Source organism: Dermacentor albipictus, chromosome 8 (assembly GCF_038994185.2).
Source record: "Dermacentor albipictus isolate Rhodes 1998 colony chromosome 8, USDA_Dalb.pri_finalv2, whole genome shotgun sequence".
Taxonomy (NCBI): Eukaryota; Metazoa; Arthropoda; class Arachnida; order Ixodida; family Ixodidae; genus Dermacentor; species Dermacentor albipictus.
This window is the reverse complement of record NC_091828.1, coordinates 9,334,959-9,344,664: the sequence shown is the minus strand read 5'-3', so window position 1 is coordinate 9,344,664 and position 9,706 is coordinate 9,334,959. Positions and strand designations below refer to the sequence as shown.

The following is a 9,706-nucleotide window of genomic DNA, read 5'->3' as shown; positions in this document are numbered from 1 at the left end:
CATCTTCGACGCATATCTTCGGCGCAGTCGGCGACAACTAGGACTACCACCAGAACTGGAAACTCTCTCAGTAAAGCGTACAACCATGACAACCAATTCAACAAGTATGCAGACTAGGGAGACCACCACTCCGCCTGCTTCGTGGATTTTCAACACGGCGCGAACCACAAGGTCGTTTCATGGTGACGCTTTGGAGGATGTTGAGGACCGGCAAGACCATCCAGTGGTGAAAATAAAAATCGTGATGATGATGATGATGATGATGATGATGAGGTGACGCAGAACGTCGAGGAGATGGAGAGCAGGGCTGGCGCCACCAGAAATGGGAGCGCATCTGGTTCGAAAGCCATGAAGCTAGTTTGGTGGCCCGGAAATTATTTTGTACCAGCGGCGCAATACCTACGGAAGTTCAGACCGGAATTAGCAGGCAGAACGTGCTCTCAGTTTCAGGCATGAACGACCCAATGAGGGTGTCGCCACGTTCGTGGAGGACACGTCGCTTCTGTTCCAGCGCACTGATCCCGGAATGACACACGAAAAAGTGCGCTTATTGATGCCGGGCGTGAAAGAGTAGTTGTTTGCAGGTCCAGTGTGCTAGCCAACAGGTAGCGTAGCCGAATTTCTGAACGACGATGGAACGTATGCTACGGCAGCCATCGTCGCAGTACGAACGACCAGGAAACTTCACATCTCTCTCGTCGTCCATGGCCGCCCCTGATTTGATGGCCCTAAGGAAGCTCGTACGCAGTATTGTACGCGAGGAGCTGCAACAAAGTCATGCAATGTCGCATGGATCCCACGTGACTGCTTTAAGTCACGTGGTTCGCGAAGAGGTCACGCAGCTGGTACAACCGCTGGCCGCACTGCCAGTCGCAACTCCTCTCCTCAAGTACACCGAAGCCTTAAGTTCTCCTATCCCGGCAGTCCCCTATCCGTCCCGCACTCCCACGCAACAAACGACACAGCACTCCTCGAGCACTCAGTACATTTTGAACCCTCTGCCTTCCGCAAGCCCAAGCCTAAACGTGCGGAATCCAGCGTTCGGCACACTCCAGACAATCGGCCACTATGCTGCTATTGTGGTGAAACAGGTCACCTATACCGCGACTGCACATACCGCCAGATGGGTCTTCCTAGGTTTCGCCCAGACGCAGGTCGACCCCGCGGTGGTGAGCGTCCCCGGGCTATTACCGAGTACTTGGCGAGCCAGGAGTCCCCGACGCTTCCGTGGCGCCAGCCCTGCTCTCCATCTCCTAGACGTTCTGCGTCACCTCATCATCATCATCAGCATCATCGTCATCATTTTCATCATCATCATAATTTTTATTTTCACCACTGCATACAGAAAATGAAAAAGGGAGAGCCGGGAAAAAAACGAAATTTTTTCGGCTTGGCAAAGCTCCGGTCTCCCAGACAGGCACGGTAGCGGCTGGCGTATCAATACAATCACACTTAAAGTGTGGATATAGAAGTATTTTAAAGACAAGTACATGTAGATACTGTCATGTTATTACATAGTATTATTTGACACAGACTCAATCGCACATATCATAAGAATTCAAAAGCAATATATATATATATATATATATATATATATATATATATATATATATATATATATATATATATATATATATATATATATATATATATATATATATATATATATATAATTTTAACAAATTTCACAGAAGTGTACAATAAACACAACTTAGGATCAGGGAACTTTCTTTTAAATTATTTTACATACTTGCAAATATGTATGGGCATCTATGTAAAAAAATATGGCTGCCGGGGCGCAACTATGGGCTGTCCAGAGGGCCCGCGATGCGGCGGTAGGGCAAGGCCTGACTGTCCCAACGTGGGAGCGGCCCGCAGCGCGCTGAGTCGCGTACCTCAGGACCTTATTAAAGTTTTGCATCCATCCATCCATGTGGCTTAGCTAAGTTAAGCCCAGGATGCGAAGCATACTAGCCTTTATTTTAACGCGACAGCGTTAAGGAGCTCGTGTCGCCGAAAAGCCGGTGTTGTCGGCGTCGGCGTCTGCGGCGTCGGCCGTGAGCGATAAATCCCAGCAGGCACTTTATGAATAAAAACAACTTGCAAATGGGCTGGGTGGGAATCGAACCAGGGTCTCCGGAGTGTGAGACGGAGACGTTACCACTGAGCCACGAGTTTTTTTTTTCTTTATTGCCTGTCTTCGACGTACACATACGGCATAAACAGATACACTTCATAATGGTAAAAGCAATGACCGTCTTGGGCCCTTTCGAATAGTTAAAAACACTTGATTACCGCTAGTTCATCCAATATATGCATCCGTTCGGGTGGTTCTGTTCTCGTTTTATAAGCTTCACGCAGATATAGCACGCTTTCAATGAAATGTTCTCTCGCAGGATGAATAACAAGCCTCTCATGACGCTCATACATTCTTGTTTTCCACAGGCTATGTAAACATATTGCCATAAACGTGTCACATGGCATATCTGCGTTCTCAGGTGGCAAGAAGCGGATGCCGTATGGTGTTATCGGTAATTCCCTTTTCAACGTTCTTTGTAGGATGTCCCACAAAAGCATTGCATCTGAACAATCAAGAAAGATATGCTCAATCGTCTCTGGTTGCCTGTATCTTGAGCAGTTTACACACCACGGCACAAAGATTCCCCTTTCTCTTAGCCATGGCTTCACTGGGAGCGTTCCGCTGTGTAAATGGAAGAAAAAGGTTTTTGCGGATGACCGTATCGGCATCCGCTTCACTCGCTTGAGCACATTTCTTCCTCTGGATTCAACGCGGTACATTGAACGATAGACAGGCACAGGCAATGATACATCAAGTAAAGCTTTGTACAGTCTTTTCCGTTTAACAGATGCAAGGTAATTCAATGAAAAGCGCATATGTAGGAAGTCAAAGGCCAATACGACTTCTCGCAGGAAGTCTCTGAGCCTAGGTCCTGTGCTGTAATCGGAGGACACAACGAACTGAGGCAACGCGTTGCTCAAACGTCTTTGCTCCAAAGCGGTACAAAAGCGCCTCTAGTGAACGCGGTGTTGCCTTAGAAACGAGCTGTTTCTAAGGCTCAGGCGTGCGTCGCTTGCTCGGGCGCACATTTCGTTGTCGCGCCGAACGCTGCGTTGCTCGGCGCTCACCGCATCCGATGCTGGGCGCGTAGTCGCTGCGCCGTAGCCCACACACTAAACATTTTTACACCCTTATGGGTGTTAATAGGGATGCTTTCGGCATTTACACCCATGCCCACACACTTCTAGCACCCTTTTCGGCCAAAGCACTCTATCACAAGGGTGGATACCACACATAAGGTGCGACTTTGCTCAAAGAAGGGTGTTAAATCGACGCCTGAAGGGTGTTGAACGTATTGATGCATAAATCTGAGTAACGTGTACACGTCCACGCATTGAGCAATGTCTGTATGTATTGTATTTTTAATGCGAAAGCGTTTCATGGCCTTTCAGGTAGGAAAGGTGGCGTTCTCCGCAACAACAATCCATACGGGACCCTGCTCATGCCAATCTTGTCATTTTCCTTGAAAGCATTCAGAAAGCATTCAGAACCGGGCCGCCCAGTTTATTCTCTCAAATTATTCACTTCATTCTAGCGTCACGTCCATGAAAAGAACACTAGGTGAACCTGACCTTTGGTTACGTCGCAAATACTTTCGTCTCTGTCTTTTTCATAGAATATGCTAATTTAACCCTTCTCGTAAAGAAAATCTTTTCACCACACAAAGTTCTCGTCTCGCATCGACCATCAACACAAAATTGATGTGCCATTCTTCCTTTTTGCCAAGAACAGCCACTGAATGCAACCGCCTTCCCGCCTCCACAGTCTCAATTTGTGACAGCACTAATTCAAGGTCGCCGTTCAAATTATCTTATGGTTTGATTTTCTATTTTTGCGCTGCATTGCAATTATTGCATATTTTCACCACTTCTTTCTGTTGTGCCTACTAGGCCTTGAATGTATATAATAAATAAATAAAATGTGAAGTCATCACCGTCTTGTATGACGTCAGTAGTGATACAGAAGGTAGTAAATACACGTTAAGTATATATGAGCAATTATGGGTAAATAAAGTGAAATAATGTGAATAAGGGTGGAATAAATTGCATTAAGGTTCGTACAAACTATAGCACGGTGGATTACGGGAGATTAAGGTAGAATTGTGAAGAACACGTGACAATGTATGAACTAACGTATCATGCTCACGTGACAATTGCAAGTGTAGATGCGTGAAGCGATTACGTTTTCCCATTCCTAAGTGACAGTCGATATTTCTTCAAGGATTCTGGTGTTACTGGCATGACGGCCACTCCAAAAATGTATCATCCAGAAAAAGAACGCCCTTTCACTTACAATTCCATTATCATTATTTTTCGTGCTCACAGGAATATTAACATGCAATTAAACACTTCTAGAGAAACTGCAGTAGCAGAGCGAAAACACGAGAGCAACTTGCGCAATTCTGCACTAATATTTCAGTGCCCTTAAGAGCCCAACAAAGAGTGGTGAAATGGAAGAAGCTGTTTGCATACATTGCTGAACAAACAGGGACGTGCTGTTGGACGAGCCTCTGCTGTACAATGGCATCAACGTACAATTTGCATGGTGAATCCATAAAGAAGACTTATAGAGGCGAGATCACGTTGGAAGTTCTCAAACCCGAATTTCCACGTACCTTGCCTAATTCATTCATAGGTTTACTAAGCTACTGATCTGCTTTCTAAGTGCTTTCTAAGTCTTTAAATACAGCTTGTAAGGCTGAGCCTATATATTAAGGGCTGGTGTCGTCAAAGCTGTAATTTCTTATCGAGAGCATACGCACTTGCAAACGCAGTCTTCAGTCTCCTCATGAATGTTTACGTGTCGCTGTCGCACGACCAAGATGTGAGCGTCTTTATCGAGCCATGATATCGCTGAAACTATGCTGTGACCTCGCAAAGTTGCTTCGTTCGGACGCAGCGAATAATCTAATCGCACCAGCAGAAGAGTGCCGATCGTCTCGCTCACTGTCCCGATTTGTGTACTGTACCCTTAGTGATGCAGCACAGACTGCGCCCCCCACCCCAAAATAAAATGCCCGGCACGAAACGTAGCAGCAACTACCCGCCTCACCGCTCTAGTTAGAGACCACAAGGAAGCAGCAGCAAACAGGCGGCCATGCGAGCAAGCAAACCTGTCAGAATAAACGTTCAATTTGCGCGGCCGCCCGATGCCCAATGAAATGTGACCGGAAGTGACGGCCGACGCTGTACCATCACTTCGGCGCGCGGCAGGACGGGAAGGCGGAAGCTGCGCCATCATGCTCGTTTTCCCGTGCGTTCGCGTCGCGCGCTGTGCGAAGTAATTTTAACGCGATAGCGTTAAGGAGCTCGTGTCGCAGAAAAGCCGGTGTCGTCGGCGTCGGTGTCGGCGTCGGTGTTTGCGGCGTTGACCGTGAGCGATAAATCACGGCAGGCGCTTCATAAATAAAAAGCAACTTCCAAGATTGGCCCGGTGGGAATCGAACCAGGGTCTCCGGAGTGTGAGGCGGAGACGCTACCACTCAGCCACGAGTTCGATGCTTCCAAGCGGTGCAAACGCGCCTCTAGTGAATGCGGTGTTGCCTTCGAAACGAGCCGTGGAAAGTTATACTGCGGTGTATATCGGTAATTATGAACATGTAACGTACAGAAGTCACAATTACACGAGTTGCGAAGTGCGTTTCCGCTGCATTTCTTCTGCGCTTTCCGCACACGCAGAGCCATCTTGCGGCAAACACAGAAGACCCCCTCCTCTCAATGTACGGCGCTGCCCCGACAGGAGGCGCGCCGCGCGCGCATTGGGACCGCTGCCAGGCGCGTCGCGGGACTCCCTCTCCCCTGACGACGCTTCGCCGTGCTCCCGGTTTAGATTACTATCTATCTCTCTGCCCGTGCCGATCACGACGTTTGGCTGGCGTAGATCATTTCCCCTCCGAGACACCGAGTTCTTTGGTTCGTTCCGTTCGCTCAGGCGCACGTTTCGTTGCCGCGCCGAACGCCGCGTTGCTCGACGCTCACCGCGTGATAGGTGGGCGCTAAGTCCGATGCGGGGCGCATCGTAAGTGATCGCTGTGCCGTAGCGCATTGTCTTATACCCCTTGGCGGGTCGACGGGAACGCTGTCGCGTCCCACTCTTGAAGGCGAAGCTTAAGCGTCCTCCAAATTTTTTAAACGTGTGATTAGTTTTGCGCGCGGGGTAGAAAAAGATGTGGCCCATGCTTTGTGTATTACTCGTGCCCCACTTCAAAGCAAAGCGTTCGTACGCACTGGAAGATGGATCCACGAAGGCTGAAACGAGAAGTTGCAACGTGCCCGGTCGGTAGTACTGGCATGATGGAAACTTTCAGGCAAGTGCCCGTTTAATTGGTATTTGTTTTGTTCGCTTTAGAAATATCTCACTGTGATCTCGTAGCATAATTCATAATTCGCTAATGCAAGAGCAGCTGCACTCCTACTAGGGCAAGTTAACTACCTCGATCGCGTCCCGTGTGACTAATGTTTGTCAAATCTACATCGGGCGTGGTGCGCCTGCATAGTTACGCTTTGTTTCTCAGCGCTTGAACGTTCATTGATGTGATTCTCTTGTGCGTTCAGCGCGGCTGCTTGTAAAACGGTCGTTCGCACTTCAGTTAGATGTGGTCGACCACTTTTGTGTCGCGCAGAAAAAGGACTGGCTTAGCCACCTTTCGAAGGAACCGGCGCGGTATTGGTTCTCCCTGATGCGGTCGCGTGCTGCTGTTGCTGCTTGCCGGACGCCTTCAGCATTTTTTCGGCTCGCTTTGTCTGTGCGTGTGCGCGTGCTCGCTCTCGGCTTGATTTGTGTGCGCGCTCAGCTCAGCTCGCTTTGTGTGTGTGTGCGTGCGTGCGCTCGGCTCGCTGTGTGTGTGTGTGGGGAACGTGTGTGCGTTCAGTACATGCCGGTTTGTATGGGCCGGCGTGTTTGCGCGTGTCTAGTGCGTACGTGTTTTGTGAGTGTTATCTGTGGGTCGCTGTGTGTGCGTGCACGTGTTAGCGTGTCTGCTTGCATGCATGTATGTGTGCTTGTTTGCGTTCATCAATGTGCGCGTGCGCGCTTTTGTGTCTGCGCTTTGAGAGTGCGTATACTTGTGTGTGCGTGTGGGTGCGTTTTGTGTGCGTGCGTATGTATTGCATGAGGCCGGTAGAGTTTTACTCGCAATAAAACTTCCGATTGGGTGCAGCGAGTGTTCCCGCCTGAAAGCCGAGTTTGGTTTCAAGCCACCCTGGACAACTGCTGTATGAGGCGCCGTTTCTCGGGAGGACCAGTGGGAAGGCGCCAAGTGTACGCTTCGTCCTTTTTTCTCCCATGCCCTGATGAATCGATATCCTTGTTTTTTATTGTGAAAGGAACGTTACATCCAGAGCATAAATAAATAATTAAGAAATCTGGTAGTGTGTTTCGCCATTACAATAATTCCGATCTTAAAGACGTGGATTTCCCATTAGCCCACATTTCTTTTGATGCCGACAACCGCTGAAATTGTTAGCGGCAGGTTATTCGAGACGTTGTACGTATATAGCAATTGTCTTCAGGAGCTTTAATGAATTTTGAAAATTTGAGGTGTTGTGCTTTAGAGGTATCACATACAAACTTTAGGTCTCCGGGTAATTTGCATGCCCTTCGAGAGCGGTCGCCTATAGCCCTATTGAAGTTCGTAACTACAGTTTGGAGCACTGGGGAAGCTAGAAGGCTTGTCCTGGCTCTCGAGAAAGTGTTTAAGCTGGAGGTGTAGGTTGAGGAGTTTGGGGTTGGTAACACAAAGGATTTTTTATGCCTTAGCAGTAGGAGTGACACAGGATAAAAAAAAATGTATGTGTGTCAAGCACAGGAAGCTGCTCATGTGGTAGAAGCATGTGTGTGCGTGTGTGTGTGTGCGCCCATGCATGCGTGCGTGTGTGTGAATTCTCTCCTCAAAAGGGAGTATGTGTGTAAGTGAGCTATTTCACTGCTGGTCTGTTTGCCAAGAATTGGCAAGAAAACACAATAATCAATTTAACGTGAAATAATAAACATCAAAGCATACTGGCGTACTGGCGACAACAGCATACAAGCATGCAGCTGTGTGACAATCTTAATGCATGACTGCAACATCTGGAAGGAGGCTTGCTTCTTCTTCAGTAAGCAGCACAGAGTCCATATTCTTGGCTTTTCTCGTGCAAACCAAAACAAGGCTCATTGCCAATGATCTTGTCTTTTGCTCTAATAGCATTTGTTTATCTTGTACTTAGAGCGTTGTTTCTCGCAGGTCATGCAGATGGTAGCAGCAATTTCACAATGCCCAGCCTTGGCGCCCCCCATCAAGAGCAAGCCACTTGCGTTCGCCTTCAGCCAGATGGTTAATGTCTTCTTGAAAGCGGTTGAGAAGACAAGATTGTAAGTAGATATAGTTGTGTAGGTAATATAATAAGTCAAGTTATAATTTAAAACTCGGGCTCCTTGGCCGCCTAAGCTTGATATGATGTGCAGTTGTCCGTGGTTGTAAATATGCCGATGGTACAGTGCATACTGCATGACTGCTGATCCAAAGTATACATTTGCATTTTCTTGATGGTCTTTCATAATGGGGATTTTCTTTGTGCAAGAATATTCACAGAATGCCGGGGCATTGTAGCATCATATTCTTTATTGTGCATTCACTGATAATTTCGTATGACCTTCCTGCTACCAATTTATTTGCAGGAAAGGAATATTTGTTTACTCTCTGCAATGAGCTTGTTATTTGCTCATTGCATTACACTCTTCTACCTTTAATTTATTCGCATATAATTATCAAAACCTTAAAATTTCAGCTGTTTTTATTTTGAATACAATATCAAAATCAAAATGCACCGGATTGCAATCTAGACTGCAAGGGATTTGAAGAAATTAGAAGAAACCAGGACCTCTCGGGAGCGTTAAAAAAACGTTTCCGCAGGTAATGTGCCTAATTGTACTGAGCTAGCTGCTCACGAAAATTGCAAGCATATTTCATTTCTCATAGTTTTGCATGATATGGCAGGCCTATCATAGTCTCTGAGCACAACCTTACCTCATTTGCATCATGAAAATGTCTCATGCTTAATTTGGGACAAGTTTTGAAAAATGAATGTATCATAATTTTGAAACTACACAAAGTATTGGTTGAGGCTAGACAGTTTTCAAACAACTTGACCTTGTTGAACTTAGCCATTACAGGACGGAAAAAAAAAACATGCACAGGAGCACTCATTCAATGAAATGTGATGCTTGTGGTTATTTTCCACATGCGAAATGTACTTTTAAGCGAGAGAGGGCAGGTAGCCAATTTACAACCATTGTGACTCATGCGGGTAGTAGGAACACAGGATGAGAAATGGTTGTCTCTCTGAGGTTCATTGAATATGTGAAAACTCATATACAGTACCCCCCCCCCCCCCTATGAGGGGTAACCGTGCAATATGTTTTGGGCAAGAAAGACGATTGTCCTAGGAGACAAGAAATTTCAGGCTCTAGTTGAGAGGCTACAGAAAGAAGGACCATGTAAATAGTCACAGATTAACATAAACTGCATCGGAGTGCCATCACAGTTTAGAGCATGAAGTGGGAGCCTGAGGAAGGATGATAAGTTTAAATAAGGGAATAATACTTGTCAGTGCATTGCCAAGCTAACCCATTGAAAGAAAGGGGCGT

General features: G+C 46.9%; 1 long non-coding RNA gene across 1 annotated transcript; it reads left to right on the top strand.

Moving 5' to 3' along the window:
* The first annotated feature begins 6,210 nt into the window (after positions 1-6,210).
* Positions 6,211-8,405, top strand: LOC139048360 (uncharacterized). The gene is made up of 3 exons (XR_011507634.1): positions 6,211-6,386; positions 7,239-7,337; positions 8,304-8,405. It is a non-coding gene; the product is annotated as an uncharacterized lncRNA (long non-coding RNA).
* Positions 8,406-9,706: the final 1,301 nt, after the last annotated feature.